Source organism: Lactuca serriola, chromosome 4 (genome assembly GCF_051521515.1).
Source record: "Lactuca serriola cultivar US96UC23 chromosome 4, Lser_US96UC23_V15, whole genome shotgun sequence".
NCBI classification, from domain to species: domain Eukaryota; kingdom Viridiplantae; phylum Streptophyta; class Magnoliopsida; order Asterales; family Asteraceae; genus Lactuca; species Lactuca serriola.
The window spans coordinates 121,220,516-121,237,704 of record NC_136411.1 but is presented as its reverse complement, the minus strand read 5'-3'; positions in this window follow the sequence as shown (position 1 = coordinate 121,237,704).

Genomic DNA, 17,189 nt, shown 5'->3' with positions numbered 1-17,189 from the left:
TATGGGTCCTTTCCATCTTGATCTGTACAACGAATAAGGTGAATTTGGATCTTTATTTAGGACTTATGTTTAAATCATCCTTATCACTCCGAAACGTTTACATGCTAGTTCTAATATCGTAGTCGTACGTTTAGAATCCTAAACACATAAGGTTTCCAGATCCGGTTGGCAACAGACCATAGATCCGAACAAATAACAATATATCATGCACAAAGCATTTAGCACATAAAAGCATTTTAGGCACAATTCCTAAAATAAGCTAGTGCTCAAACCTCACAATCATCGCTTAGCATTCTAAGTTTAAGTCTAGAAATCCTACAAATTCATAGTTCGCTTAAACTAATGCTCTGATACCAATTGTGACACCCCAAAACCACGGCCAGAAAAGACCAATTTTGTTTATGCTTTGTTTAAAAATCAGAGCAACATTTTAAATAAAAGTGTTGCAGAATTTGTCCCAAAACAAAATATGATAAAGATTTATCAAAAGCATTTCTAAAGAAATGTATTTCATTTAAAGACTGGGGATGTCATGTTCGATACAGATCAAAAGCATAAACAGTACAATATAAGCCTTACTACATTATTTCATATCTACAGGCCTATATCCGTAATCCCTCATCCAAACATCACATCTATGCTCATGCGCCACTACCTGTAATACAAGAAACTGAGTGGGTCAGACTGGGGAGCCTGGTGAGCACATAGGGTTTTCAACCCACAATTAATAAGTTTATTAATTTCATCAATCAACAATAACCCGATTACCTGTTCCTGTTATCCTCACTTTACGTCCCTAAACACCTATCATAAGGGACCTAGCCTAAGGATCATCATCGGGATGGATACTACTGCTAAGGGGATTCCTCAGCAATAAAGGTCCTAAAGGCAACCACGTGGGGGATGGAGTACACCGGTGAACACATCGTTCACAAACACCTACAGGTTGCGAGCCTGCTAGTGTTCCACTGGACTGTCTAGAAGAGTCCGTGGTCGTCGTCCATACCCCGCTAGATGACAGAATCAACAGCATCAACATCGAGGCCTCTCATCATTTTATCACACATCACCTATTACATCTACCCATGTTTTACCCCAAAATTTTCGTAGATATAAAATACATATACAGTTTAAATCATTAAAAACGTGTATAAAAAAGTTCATCCAGCATAAATAGCAAGTATTCAAATAATATGCACACATAGCACGTAATTTATATAAAATACTTCATATCTATGTGTAAGCTGAAAGTAACTATGCAATCACCTGAAAGGTGGTAACTCAGCACTCGGACAGCGCTTCGATACTCTCAAAACAATTTTCCTTCGATAAAACCTAGTACCAATACCACTAGGGTTTAGTCTAACGTCAACCGCGACTAATTAATAGTCTAGCTATTATTATTATTATATAACACTCAATATAACTCATAATAATAGCCCAAATAATTATTTTAAGGACCTAATAACATTACTATAACTATTTGAAAGCTATATTAAAAATTACGTAAGCGTAGCTCACTTACAACGGATTTTAAAGAAAATCGGGCTTTATTTGGAGCAGCGTTTCGAAACCGAAAGACACTTTTTCTCGGGACTCCAGGAGCCTCAGGGCTTCCTTAGCGAGCTAAGGGAATATACCAAGGGTTTTAGGAGGCTTAGGGCACTTAGAGAGAGAAATATTGTTGAGAGAGAAGTGAAAATGTGTGAAAAATGAGGTTGGCTTCGGTTCCCTTTTATAGGCCTCAGCCTTCGGTCTATGCTGGGCGTCCAGCAGCGCTACATTGGGCGTAGATCGGATAAGCATGCCAGCCTCGCACCAGCTAGCTCACACTCCATCGGACGGATAAGAACCGGACTATGCTGGGCATACCCGGCCTCGGACGCGGGGCGTAGATGCGAGGGAAACGTGGCGCGAATCCGGAGCAAGGCGTGATCAGTAAGCGACGGTCCAGATCATGCCACGTCATCAATTTAGCAAGAGACTTTTCAATTTCATGCTTCAACTTTAAAAATTCATCACTTTTGCGTACGAGCTCCATTTTCGACGTTATTTATATCCACGTGAAGGTGGGAACATACTCTAAAACGTTCGTTTAGACTCCGTCAGCTAATTTTGAATCTCTTTTAAAAGTTATATTATTAACTGTCTGGGACATGATTGGTCCGTTAAATTCTCATAACTTCTTCATATGACGTCCTTTTCCGCCCATATTTTTCTCGTTACGCTACTCTTAACGAGATCTTCGATTCCCGTTTAGGTTGTGTCGGCTAAAAACCGCTCGATCTAATATTCAAATTTCTGGTTGTACACTGCTAATCTGAAACTTCGAAAAATCATAACTTCTTCATACGTGGGCGTTCTTTTTATGGACACTCTCGGTTTAATGTATTCTACGACTTTCGTTTAGATTGCTAAGGCTAAATATCGTTCTATCGTAAATTCACTATTTACACTTCCCGGTATCGTGTCGGTTCCGTCGCCAAACTTTAATGGGTCATAACTTCTTCGTTATAACTCGGATTTTGGCGTTCTTTATATCCCCGGAATCCTTGTTTCGACCACTACAACTTTATATAAAGATATCGGGATTTTATCACACTTTAATTTTGACGCTTATTTTTATTCTTTATTAATTATACATTTATAATTAAATAATAAGCACATAAATACACATAATTCACATAATCGAGATTGAAACATGCCATTGAAAATTTTAATGAATCTCAAAAGAATCTAGGAATTTCAGTTCATTTAAAACTTAATATTCTTTTTCGTTTCATGGTGGAAATTGGCAAATCGTCATTTTCCTACCTTCAAATACTTTGCAATTGGATTACAGAATCCCTCTTCCGAATTGTGAAATATTGTGTTGGGTCCTAGCCTTAATATTTCATTTAGGTGTTATATTAAGGAGTCTTATCTAATCTAAATTTTGTCTCTTTTCCTTTTCAGATGTCTACTTCAAACAACACTTTTGGCTCAAACGCTTCTGGCTCCTTTTCCCTCGTGAACTTATGTAGGAGGATGATCTTTGATGGATCCAATTTAAGCGATTGGATTTGCAACATTCACATGGTCACCCACTACGAGGAAAAGGAGTATGTTCTCGACAAAGAGCTAAAGGAGATTGACCATACCACTGCTACTCCCGAGCAAATCGCTAAATACAATGCTCATGAGAAGGACGCGACAAAGGTGTTGTGCATCATGCTTGCAACAATGACTACTGAACTCCAAAAGTCCTACGAGGAATATTATCCTTTAGAAATACACCAAGACTTGATGGAAAGGTACCATCAAAGTGCTCGATAGGAAAGGTATGAAATCATTGCCTCCATGATAACAACAAAGATAAAGGATGGAGAGTCCATCACGGCCCACTTGCAAAAGATGCAAAGGTTTGTGGACCGCTTGTTGAAGTTAAATGTCAACTTCGATGAAGAGTTGGCTATTGAAATTATCCTACACTCTTTGCCTCCTTATTATGATAAGTTCAGAATGACTTATCATATGAACAAGGAGAAACTCACTCTAAGCAAGCTTCAAGGCCTACTAGGAACTGTTGAGAGTAGTTTAAAAGGCAAGTCTGTTGTACCTACTCCTACCGTTGCTGCCCTGTCTTGGAAATTGGACAAGGAAAAGGAAAGAAGAGGAAGGATCCTTCTAAGAGCCACAAGGGAAAGTCTCACGATGGATCCTCTTCTAGTGGGACCAAAGGTGGTTTTGCTGCTCCTTCAAATCCAAAGGATTCAGAGTGCTTCCACTGTCACGATAAAGGGCATTGGAAATGAAGTTGCCCTAAATATCTACAGGATATCAAGGATGGGAAGATAAAGCCCACCTTCGCAGGTATTTACACTATTCAATATAACAACTTATCACATGTTATTTCTTGGGTCCTTGATACAGGATGTGGTTTTCACATTTGTTCTGATTTGCAGGGTCTAAGAAGAAGTAGGGATGTGGAGCACAAGAATATGAACTTGATCATGGGGAATAGGAAAGCGTCGCCTGTCACCAAGATTGGAGTTTATTCTTTATTGCTTAGTAGCGTATTAGGGTTAGATTTGAATGATTGTTGCTACTCTTTCGGAAATGGTGAGAAACATTATTTCTTTTCATGGTTTGTACAGACAAGGTTTTAGATTTTCATTTAATAATGAAATTGGTTCTATAAATGCTTTCTATAATGATACTTTTTATTTTGAAGCATTGCCTTGTAATGGAGTATATGCAACTCTGAATGTTGTAGATAACTTAGGAAATAATGTATTGCATATTGATTCGTCCAGTGGTTTGGACAAACCATGCTTGTGGCATTTTTGTCTTGGACATGTCAACAAGAAACGCATAGTCCAACTCCAAAAGGATGGAGTGTTGGAGTCATTTGACCTTAGGGCCGATGACACGTAGGAGTCTTGTTTACTAGGAAAGATAACTAAATGACCCTTCACTGTCACTTGTGAAAGGGGAGAAGGATTATTGGATCTCATACACACCGATGTGTGTGGGCCCTTTAGATCCACCGCAAGGGATGCAAATCGCTTCTATGTGACTTTTACCGATGATTATAGCAGATATGGGTATATCTACTTAATCAACCATAAGTCAGAAACTTTTGAAAAGTTCAAGGAGTTTAAGCAAGAAGTGGAGAATCAATTGGGCAGGAAGATAAAGATGCTCCGATGCGATCGAGGTGGTGAGTATCTTAGTATCGAGTTCCATGACTATCTCAAGGAATGTGGAATTGTTTCACAATTGACGTCGCCTAGGACACCGCCGTTGAATGGTATGGCTAAAAGGCACAATCGAACCTTGTTGGACATGGTTCGTTCCACGATGAGTCAATCTTAGTTGCCTATCTCATTTTGGGGGAATGCCTTAGAGACTGCCGCCCATATCCTTAATCTAGTCACAGCTAAAAAGGTTATCAAAACACCTCACAAGATGTGGACGGGGAAAGTTCCCTCGTTAGCACATATCAAGGTTTGGGGTTACGAGGCTTTCGTAAGATGAGAGACTCACGACAAGCTCGAACCTCGTAGTGAGCGATGTATTTTCATTGGCTACCCACAAAAGTCCTTTGGATATCTCTTTTATAAACCGAGTGACAATGTTGTCTTCGTTGCAAGGAGAGGGGTTTTCCGAGAGAGAGAACTCATATGCCAAGAGGACAGTAGGAGGCAAATTGATCTTGAAGATCTTCAAGAATCAAGCGGTGAAGGAACCTCCAACACTAGCGATCAAACTTAAGAGGAAACTCCTGTTGAACTGATTGACGATTCCTTACCTCTTAGACGTTCCAGTAGACTTAGTGTTCCACCTGAGTTTTATGGTTTCCATATTACTACTGAAGGTGATACATTTATCAATGATAGCACACTGGTAAATTTGGATGAACCTAAAAACTACAAGGAAGCCATGGCAGACCCGAAGTTTGCAAAATGGAAAGAGGCTATGGACAGTGAGATCCAGTCCACATATGACAATAAAGTTTGGAACTTGGTTGACAATGTACCAGGTCATAAGACGGTCGGGTGCAAATGGATTTTCAAGAAGAAGACTGGCATGGATGGGAAAGTACACACTTATAAGGCGCGATTGGTTGCGAATGGCTTACTCAAACTCCTGGATTTGACTATGATGAGACCTTCTCACTAGTAGCGAAGATCAAGTATATAAGGGTTATGCTAGCCATAGATGTGTTTCGTGATTATGAAATATGGCAGATGGATGTCAAAACTGCTTTCCTTAATGGGAAGTTGGCTGAGGATGTTTACATGAGTTAGCCATAGGTTTTTGTAGATGTGAAGTACCCTAATAAAGTGTGTAAGCTTAAGAAATCCATACATGGATTTAAACAAGTGTCTCACAGATGGAATCTTTGTTTCGATGAGAAAGTCAAAGATTTTGGTTTTTCGAGAAGCGAGGATGAGTCATGTGTATATGTCAAAGCTAGTGGGAGTATAGTTAGCTTCTTGGTATTGTATGTGGATGACATATTACTCATAGGAAACGACTATTGGATTAATGTCTAAGTCCATAACTATAATTGGTAAGACTTGACCCGACCCGGCATGGTCCATTTGGGTTGCATGGCATCATGCACTTGGATAGACTATAATGAGAGAAATAAGACACTTATGGTTATTAATATATTATAAGTTCTAGTATATTAATAATAAGAATAATAATATTATTTAATTAGTATTGATCAAGAATTAATCTAGGATTAATTAAGTGATCAAAAGAAGACTAATTAAATATATGGGTTGATTATGTAAATCATCCATACTTATATAGTGGGCTAATGCTCCATGGATAATCAAGTTGGGCTAAAACCCATAGGATGGTCCATGGATGCTCCATGGTGTATTTGTACCCATGGATCATGGAAATGAAAGGCCATGTCAATTAGGGTTTACATGGTGTAACCCTAACTATATAAGCATCTTATTCTTGACCAAAATCGGCCACTAGAGAGAGTAAGAAAGGGATAGCCGATTTTCATGAATTGTGAAGTTCTCTCAAGTCATTCCAAGTGTATTTGGTGTTGTGTGAGCCATTTGAGGTGTCACACTTAGGGCACTAGGCACTCAAGCTTCATGAAGACTTTCTACATCAAAGAGGTATGTATTCTATCTTGTTACACTCATTGTTTTGTATGCTAGATTAGGATAATACCTTGGAAGTTCTTATTTGCATGTATAATAGATAAAACATAGATCTAAGGTATTTAGGGTTGCATGTACACTTAGGAGTGTTAGAATGCTCAAAATCCAACAGTGGTATCAGAGCCTAGGCTTGTTTTCTTGTTATACTTGCAAAAGAAGCTGGAAAACGAGTTTTGATGCTTTCTGCCCAGCAGACTCGCCGAGTCCATGAATGGACTTGCCGAGTCCAAGGCAAAAAGCATCCAACTCGCTGAGTTGGTTCGTGCACTCGATGAGTTGGACCCCCAGACAACATAAATTCGACTTTTTTGGCTGGAATTGGACTAGGAACATTACCCTAAGATGTTTTTGAACTTATAAACTTGTTTTTGATGTGGTAATGTTCATGCTAATCCAATTTCAAAGATAATTGTCAATAGATTCATGTTTTGTATTAGTTTAAGGTTTAGACTAATTACATGAAAAAGTTTGATTTGAATTATCTTGTTCTTATGAGTTGCTTAGATTAATAGAAAAGTTGAGTGAAATAGTTGTTTTCAATCCAAATTAATCTAAGAGTTGATTCTAAAATGTGTTTTTGTAACTTGTCCTCAAGTTATATGAAAAGTCACATTTAAGTTTCATAAAACTCATAAAAGTTGGCAATGGTTACAAAATATGAAGAGTCTTGTCCTTAAGTTATGGAGGTTCAAGAGTCACTTCATTAAGTAATAAAAAAAGTGTAACCTTAATAAATTCCATAAGTTATAAAATAAAGAAAAGTAATTCTTTTATTAGTTTAAAGTCTTCCATAACTTGTCCTCAAGTTATGGAACTTGAAGAGTTTTTGGATTAAAACTACTTTAAACACATAAATCATGGAATTAATTCGTTTTGAATAGTTTCAAAACTTGCCCTCAAGTTTTGGAATTTGTAAAGTTTTCTCTTATGAATACTTTAATTCCAAGTTAGCCCTTAGATTTTTAAAAGTTAAAATTCAACCCTTATACTTTATAATATTATAAGTTAATAATATATGTATGTATAAGAGTAAAGTCAGTCTTACCGCTAGTACGCCACATTCACGAAGCCGGTCTATAAGGTGGGTATAAGGTTGTTGCCTATAAAATGACAACTTAATGGGTGTCCACTCTCACCCACCGCTTGCTTGACTGGTGGAGGGTCGTTAGCCGAACGGGTTTGACAGGACTAGAATTCTCCCTTCATTAAAAGTATTAATGATAAATAATAAGTAACTAAACTCTTAATAATACCCAATCTTAGTTACTTAGGAAAATGTGAATAAGGTGCTAATCCATGAAATTACACTTTGCACTTTGTTTAAGTCGGTTAGTGGAGCGTGTGTGGTTAACCGGCACACTAACTCGTATTTAACAAGGTAGGTAAAGGGTAACTTAATGTTTATCATAGTATCGATGGAGCGTGTGTGGTTAACCGGCACATCGATTGAGGGGTAAACACTTAAGGGTACCAAGTAATTTGCATGGTTACTTCACACCTTGTTTTGTGATCCTCGACATCCCAATCACAAAACCTGAAGGGCACACTCGAGATTGAAACATGCCATTGAACAGTTCAATGAATCTCAATAGATCTAGGAGTTTCAAAACCAATTAAAACCTAATAATACATTTCGTTTATCTTGGTGGAAATTGGTGAATTGTCATTCACCTACCTTCAAATATTTTATAGCTTGGATTACGGCATCCCTCTTCTAAGTTATAAAATAGTTTGTTGGGTCCTAGCCTTAATATTTCATATTGGGTGTTATATTAAGGACTTAAGATCAACTATCTTGAATATCTCCCAAAAGATGTCTGGTTTAGACATTTATGATCTTCCCAAATCTCTTGAAACAAGCTTTCCTAAATGAAGATGATGTCCCTTGGAAATCATACTTCTTTCACCTCCTCTAATTATTCTCCCTAACCCACAAGTTCTTGAAAAGTTTAAGGTCACTCAGGCCCTATTGGCAAGGCAAGGTCTAGGTTTGATCACATCTTAGAGATGTAGTCACATATTGACAAGCCGGGAGAGTTGGGTGTCAAAGTCTTGAGAAAGTTGGTAGCTCAATCACTTTCTAAGTTACATAGTGAGTTCTTTTGGAACACTTATGAAACAGACTATGACAAGACCCTTAATGATCTTATATATTTGTTAAGATCAACCTCCTTAAAACATGATGGACATTGACCATAATGACACAAGAAATCCAGAAAAACATTCTCTTCCCAATGGAAAGGGATCGGCCATAGTCAACTCGGTTGACCAAATGGTAAAGAGAAAAGCTAAGTCTGTGATAGTCCCGTGTACCATTACCAAAGGGTCCATATGTTTATATTGCCAAAGGAAGGGTCATTAGTTGCGAAGCTGCCAGATTTACCTAAGATGTTAAAGTCAATAAGTTTGACTCTACTTCAGGTAAAGTCCACTTTCTAACTCTGCTAAGTTTCTATTATGAGATTCTTATTACATGATGTGACTGGGTCACATGTTGATGTTTTAAGAATCAAAGAAAAGTAAAGAAACTTAAAGAAAGAATATGCTGAATCTGATCGCGTAGATGGATCTCTATCGCATAGTTTGAAGATCGGATTCTTGAGCTACTTCTTAGGAGTTATGAGATATTGCTTAGGAATAGATAACAACAAGTTTCATATGGATTGTAAGGATAAGTTTTTCCGCAAAGTTTTAAAATAAAAGAAAAATTTTTGATTTTATTTATTTTAAAATATCCTTACAATGGCATTTGAGGAAAAATTGTTGCTTATATGATTCCATTAATAGCAAGAGTGGAAATATGAAATTGATTCTTTCATTTGTGGTAATGTCTAAATTTACCAAATGAGGAAAGATTCCCATCACCCAAGTTTCAATTGGACCGGAACTTGGAATCATGCAAGTTGTATAGCATGATGAATGAGAACTTTCAAGTATTGGAAAATTAAGACTAATCACTTGTTCACATGGATGTGTAAGTCAAGTGAAGGACTAAGGGATCGAGTACACATTCTTGTGCACTGGTTAAGTCCACCACAAAAGACTGATAAGACTATTCGTCATAGTTTACTAAAGCTCAGTAAATATGATTATACTTACAAGCTTAAGTGTAACTCTGAGACATTGGAAAAGGTTCTAATGTATGGCAGAGCGAATAAGAAGAATCAAATTAGGCAGAAAGATAAAAGTTTCTCAAATCTGAAAAGATGGGAGAGTACTTTCGCATCAGTTTTTATGATCATTTTAATGATTTAGAGACCTAATCACAATTCATTCTCTAAGTCCGTTCTGAATGACTAAGAAGAGGAACTTGAATTGTTGAAATGGTTAAATCAAGAAGATGAGTCATACTTCGTTCTAAAACAATTCTTAGAGTCATACTCCAAGATTGTAACTTGAGTGACATGTCTTAAAGAAGGTTTAAAAACACTTGTCAAATGTAAGAGTAAAAGTTTTCTACTCTTGTACATTTGAAATTGGTAAGTTGTGATGTTTTGGATAAAACAAAGACCAACTAAGGCTAATTGTGTGAAGTGTTTGTCTTGGTTAGAATCTGCACAATCTCTTGGATGTTTGACAAGGGATTCTTTTAGGTCAAGAGGACAGTGGGAGTCTTAAAGGTCTTGAAAGTCTCAAGAACTAATCAAGAATAGAACCTGAAGTTCTTCACTAGCACACGACTTGAGGTTATAACCTATCGTACTAACATATTCTGTGCCCATTTCAGTTAAAGTTGGCTTTGCATATGAGTTCTTAGAGTTCTCAATGTGTTGCACAATAACTTGGAAGCAATGGCAGGCCCTTGAGCTGCCAGGTGGCAAGAAGTTAAGATTGAGTTCAGTCCATATAAGTTTGGATTTGTCATTATCCTTGTCTGGTGACTGTGGATTTGACAATGCACATGGATAAGAACACATACACCATTAAATCTAAGTGTCATAAGGGTTCTCTCCGATTCATGAAAATGATGGTGAGGAAACACTTTCACTAAGTAGATTTTCGCTAGATAGCAATTGTGATATTTGCATTCTCAAAGTCGTTAGTGGAGTGTGTGTGGTTTACCGGCACACTAACCTGGACTTGTGAGAAGTGGCAAAAAGGTCTAACCATTATGATTACGGCATCCTTCTTCATAATTGTTTAGACACACTAGTGTGCTATTTAAGGGAAGGTGTATGATTTTGATAAAGTCTTATCAAAACAATCTAGTATCAGAAATCTAAACTTTGGTAAGAAAGTCAGCTGTTTTCTGAGTACATGTCAAAGCTAGTGGGAGCATAAGTGTTATGCTAATAATCATCATGTTAGTGGGAGCATGATAATTATGAAAAGTATTGCAAGTTAGCAATGTTAATTATAGAAAACAAAAGTTTCAATTGGGAAAGAGTTGTTTTGCTATAATTAAGGGAGAGGAAATTATACTTCATCTCAAATCTATACGCTTAGATCGTGAGGTTTTAATCATTTAGTCAAGGAAATATATATGAATTTCATGTTGGAATGGCTCAACATAAGGAAATTCTATATATGGGTCCATTATTTGCGTTCTAAAATTCGATTATGATTACGGCATCCCTTTTCATAATCTGAATTATGAGAACTTGGCAAATTGAAATGGACATATTATAGCAAAAGACTGGTTTAGTCTTTATGTGAGACATCATAAATCGTGTCCCATATGCTTCGGATATAGGATCGATTACATGTGCTATATTCATCCTTTCTAAAATTTTCCAAATGCCTGGGGCATTAAGAAGGGAAAAGGTTTAGAACTGGATATGACTAAAAGGATTAAACAATCGTCGAGGACAATCTAAGGTTTACCAAAGATTGGTTGCTCAAGGACAGTTGGAAGTATAGTGATAATTATGGAAGGACCATATTGACATAGTCTGTAAGGAGGCAACTCTTGTTCAGAAGTGATAGTCAAAATGGAATCTGGAAATGTTTCAAAGTTAGAATTTTCAATCTGTTTAAGATAAGGAAACTTAATGCAAGAAGGATGTTTCCAAGGAGCTGATCTCCTTTGGAATACTTTGTAATGATTGTTGTCAAGTCTTTCTAACTTTGTGCATAATCATTACAAGAAGATCAATGCATATAAGTTTAGAATCTAACAGATTTCAGTAAATGACATGAATTTGGAATTCGCGTATTTGCAGTAAGGATTTGGGAGTGTGAAAAGAGAATCATTGAAGTTATGTTCAATGGATCTAGTTCACAAAGTAAAGATCATAGACAAACATAGTATGCATACTTGGTGTATGGCATGACTAGTGTTTAGAAAACATAGTGTACATGCTTGGACCATGGGACAACTATTGTTTTAAATTCGAGAATAAAGTTGATAGCTGAAACAGTATACAATGAATAATGTGTAATCATATGGTGATAAATAAAAGGTGTTTTATTTATGTTCATAGGTTTTGATACCATATTGGATTCAATTATTATTGTGTTTCATTTTGCATGTTTTGACTTCCAGAATAAACTAGGTTATTCTTCCGGGATGACTAAGTTATTCAAACCATCCACAGTCGGTCATATGTTGGAAGTAGATATGAATTAAGACTGTCATGGGTTGGCTTGTAGAGGTCTAAGGTGTTGGACAAAGGGCTACAACACTCATGAGTGCTCATAAGTTCTGAGTATTAGATTCAACCCGCGCTCATTGGAATCACTTCATGGATTTTATCACGAGTGATCATGAGACGATAATATCTTATATTCTTCAAACCTAGAGATATGAGTTGTTACTATGAGTAGGTTGTACATTGATTGCACGAAAACGCATTTGGTAACTCGATGCTATAAAACATGCCTTTGTGTATGATTCAACGAGTAGTAGAACAAGCCATATGAGTCGAAGTTTATCCGTTCCTTTTACCTTTGGGATAAAAGCGATATCTGTGGGCCCCTCGATGATTTGATGATGACAAATGGAAGTGCTCGGCCGGGCCAAGACTGATTTGATTTGTTCAATTAGTCAGTCGTCATAAATCGGAAATCGGGAAACAACAAATGGACAGAGAGAATGATTATAATCCATGTCTCAGTCCATATGATATCTAGAATGGAGGAATATATGATCCCTTATCTAATGGACAAGTCATTGACAAAGGTCAGAGTTCATCGACAAGGTCAGAGTTCGACAGAAGCTTTTGAGAGCTACGATTGCCAGTTGGTTCCTGAAGTCATACGCAATAATAGTTTTAGACTTATCCAAGTAGGAGACTGTTGGATTAATGTCTAAGTCCATTACTATAATTGGTAAGACTTGACTCGACCCGGCATGGTCCATTTGGGTTGCATGGCATCATGCACTTAGATAGACTATAATGAGAGAAATAAGACACTTATGGTTATTAATATATTATAAGTTCTAGTATATTAATAATAAGAATAATAAGATTATTTAATTAGTATTGATCAAGAATTAATCTAGGATTAATTAAGTGATCAAAAGAAGACTAATTAAATATATGGGTTGATTATGTAAATCATCCATACTTATATAGTGGGCTAATGTTCCATGGATAATCAAGTTGGGCTAAAACCCATAGGATGGTCCATGGATGCTCCATGGTGTATTTGTACCCATGGATCATGGAAATGAAAGGCCATGTCAATTAGGGTTTACATGGTGTAACCCTAACTATATAAGCATCTTATTCTTGACCAAAATCGGCCACTAGAGAGAGTAAGAAAGGGCTAGCCGATTTTCATGAAGTGTGAAGTTCTCTCAAGTCATTCCAAGTGTATTTGGTGTTGTGTGAGCCATTTGAGGTGTCACACTTGGGGCACTAGGCACTCAAGCTTCATGAAAACTTTCTACATCAAAGAGGTATGTATTCTATCTTGTTACACTCATTGTTTTGTATGCTAGATTAGGATAATACCTTGGAAGTTCTTATTTGCATGTATAATAGAGAAAACATAGATCCAAGGTATTTAGGGTTGCATGTACACTTAGGAGTGTTAGAATGCTCAAAACCCAACAACGACATCCCAACCTTGCAGGAGGTTAAGTCTTGGCTTGTGAAGTGTTTCGCTACAAAGAACCTCAGAGAGGCTGCATATATTCTAGGGATAAGGATATTGAGAAATAGGAGTAAAAGACTAATAGGACTTAGTCAAAGTACCTACTTGAAGAAGGTGTTGAAATGTTTCAACATGGAGAATTCCAAGAAAGGAGAATTGCCTATCCAGAGCAATACCAAACTGAGTAAGACTCGGTGTCCGAGTACTGATGCCGAAATGACAGAAATGAGTCGAGTACCATATTTTTCCGTCGTTGGCTCGATCATGTATGCTATGACGTGTACTCGCCCTGATGTAGCTTTTGCTTTGAGCATGATTAGTCGATATCAAGGGAATCCTAGTAGAGCTCACTGGATTACGGTAAAGAACATTCTTAAGTACCTACGAAGGACTAAGGACCAGGTCCGTATCCTCAGTGGGAGTGATGACTTGAGAGTGCGAGGGTATAGTGATGCCAGTTTTCGGACCGACCAAGAAAATATCCGCTCTCAGTCGGACTGGGTATTTACCCTGGATGGAGGAGCAGTAACCTGGAAAAATTCCAAACAGGAGACAGTAGCTGATTCAACGTGCGAATCAGAATACATAGTAGCGAGCGAATCGTCGAAGGAGGCAATATGACTAAAGAACTTCATTGGAGACCTTGGAGTTGTACCTTCCATAAAGGAGCCTATGGAATTTTTCTATGATAACGAGGATGCGGTCGCCTTAACCAAGGAACTGAGGGATCATGGCAGATCCAGACATATCTACATAAAATACCACTTCATCAGACATCGAGTAGAAGAGGGACTCCTCGTAGTAAAGAGGGTATCATCAGAGGAGAACCCAACAGACCCCCTTACGAAGGGACTGAGTAGGGTTAAGCACTTGCAGCATGCTAGGAGTATTGGGCTGAAGGACAATACTAGTTTTAGTGATTAGATAGCTATTTAGAAACTTGTAATAGATAAAATGTAATTGACATTCGATGAATGAATAAAGGAGTTTTATTTATGAGTAAAGTTACTTTCTTGTGTCAATTGTTTACTATTGTTTCACTTTTGCATGTTTTGACTTCCAGAATAATAGAATTATTCAAACTATCCACAGTCGATCATACTTTGGAAGTAGGTGTTGAGGTAAGACTGTCATGAATTGGCTTGTAGACTGTCTAAGCGTTTAGACATAGCAAAAGTTTGCTGCAATGTTCATGAGTGCTATTGAAATAAGATTTGAGTATTGGATTAAACCCGCGCTCACATGAATCACTTCATGGAATATCATGAGTGATTGTGAGACGATAATATCGTATAGTCTTTAAACCGAGATATATGAGTTGTTGTTTACAAGTTGGTTGTGCATTGATAATGCGTAAACGCATCAGTAACTTGATGTTATAAAACGTATTGTTGTGTACGATTTAATGACTAAATAGTACAAGCGTATAAGTCAAAGCTTACCTTTTCCTTTTATCCTAAGAGGATAAAAGCGATATCTTGGGCCCCTCGATGATTTTGTGTTTACTTATATGTCGGGCCAGGTCAGGACTGAATTGATGTGTTCAATTAAGTTCAATCTCAAACTAATCAGAAATCGGGAAACAAATAGTTGGAAAATAGGTATGACTTCATTCCATGTCTTTATGCACGTGATATATTGAAGAACAGAGGATTGTATGATCCCTTATATAAAGGACGCGTCATTGACTAGGTTAGAGTTCGACATTGGCTATTTGAGAGCTACGGTTGTTGATCGGACCTTGAAGTTACATTGGCAGTTATAGTTATTAGACTTATCCAAGTGGGAGATTGTTGGATTAGATGTCTAAGCCCATAAATATAATTGGGATGTACTTAACCCGATAGTAGCATGGTCCTTTTGGGTTGCCTTCAAACCGGCGACTAGACAGGATGACTGTTAAGGAGAGAGGCTGATTTATTGTTAAGAATAGTAAACTGGGGCATAAATATGATTTATTAATATATTATAAGAATAATGTATTAATTAGAAATCATATTATTAATTAGTATTTATTCATAAATTAATTTGGAATTAATTTTGGGATTAAAGGAACCGATTAAAAGTACATGGGCTGTTTTGTAATTATTTGATAGTTGAGGCTTTGGGCCATTGGATAACCCTTATTAGGGATAGGCCGAAAATCCTAGAAGGATCTAGGAGTTTTTTTCCAAGGCCTAAGGAAAGGAGTTCCATGGACTTGCTTAGGCCCTAAGCTAAGGAATTAGGGTTTCCACCCTGAAACCCTAGCTAGCCTCAAGTATAAATAGACCCCTTAGTGTAACGACGTGAATTTTTCAAAACAATTTTTCATTTTAAAACATACTTTCATTCACACGGTAACCATAAAAACATAATGTGTCCATTGTAACATAACAAAACATGTCCCAAGATCTCAATATCATAAATTCCATGAGTGTGTACGAATCATACTGGCGCCTTCCCGCGATCCTCGCTAGTACCTGAAACACATCACACAACAACTGTAAGCATAAATTCTTAGTGAGTTCCCCAAAATACCACATACCCCACTTACGCCTTTCCAGGCCATAACTCTGTAGGATCTTCCGATCCATGTGTCTCAGGGGATTTTCGTCCCAAATCCCGGTAGACCTTCCAGTCCTACCCATATCGACCTTCCGGTCCGTAACCTCTTGAGCTTCCGGTCCATATCATCTTGACCTTCTGGTCCTTACCAAACGTAACATACATAGCACATACATATATATCATCTTGACCTTCCGGTCCTTGTCATACATAACATACATAACACATACATATCACATAACCGCATATAACACATACATCATAACATACAAGACCTTCCAATCATACATAAGTACCCTTCCAGGTACAATATAATGAGAATACTCACCTCAATGAAGTCGGATAAACTCTCATGCTCAACGTCCCGACTTAGCCTCCTCCTATTATTCAAATGACATTCCCGATCAATACCCTCTCATGATCTCATCTCTACAGACTGGGTAGAAGGCCATTATACCCTTCCCTGAACTCTCCTGAATCAGTCTTGACCAAAATCCTAAAGTCAATGAAAGTCAACGAAAGTCAACGGTCAAACTTTGACTCGACTCGTCGAGTGCACATGGGTGACTCGGCGAGTCCATGCGGTTTTTCTGAATCCTTTCAGCCTTTCTTGACTCGTCGAGTCATCATTCCACTCAACGGGTTACACTTGTCACGAATCATGGGACAACCCCGACTCGACTCGTCGAGTCCACTTATGAACTCGGCGAGTTGCCGCTATGCTCAAACTCAAATGGCCTTCTGAGGTCAGATTTGTTCCTCTAATCCATAGATCTGACCTTCCCAAGCTCAATAAACATGTAAAGGTTCGATCTTGATACTCATGCAATGACCAAATAACTCTACTTGAAGAAATAGCCCCAAATACAACATCCTAAGTCCATTTCTTCCATAACTCAACATAAAGCAAGATGGATAACATCC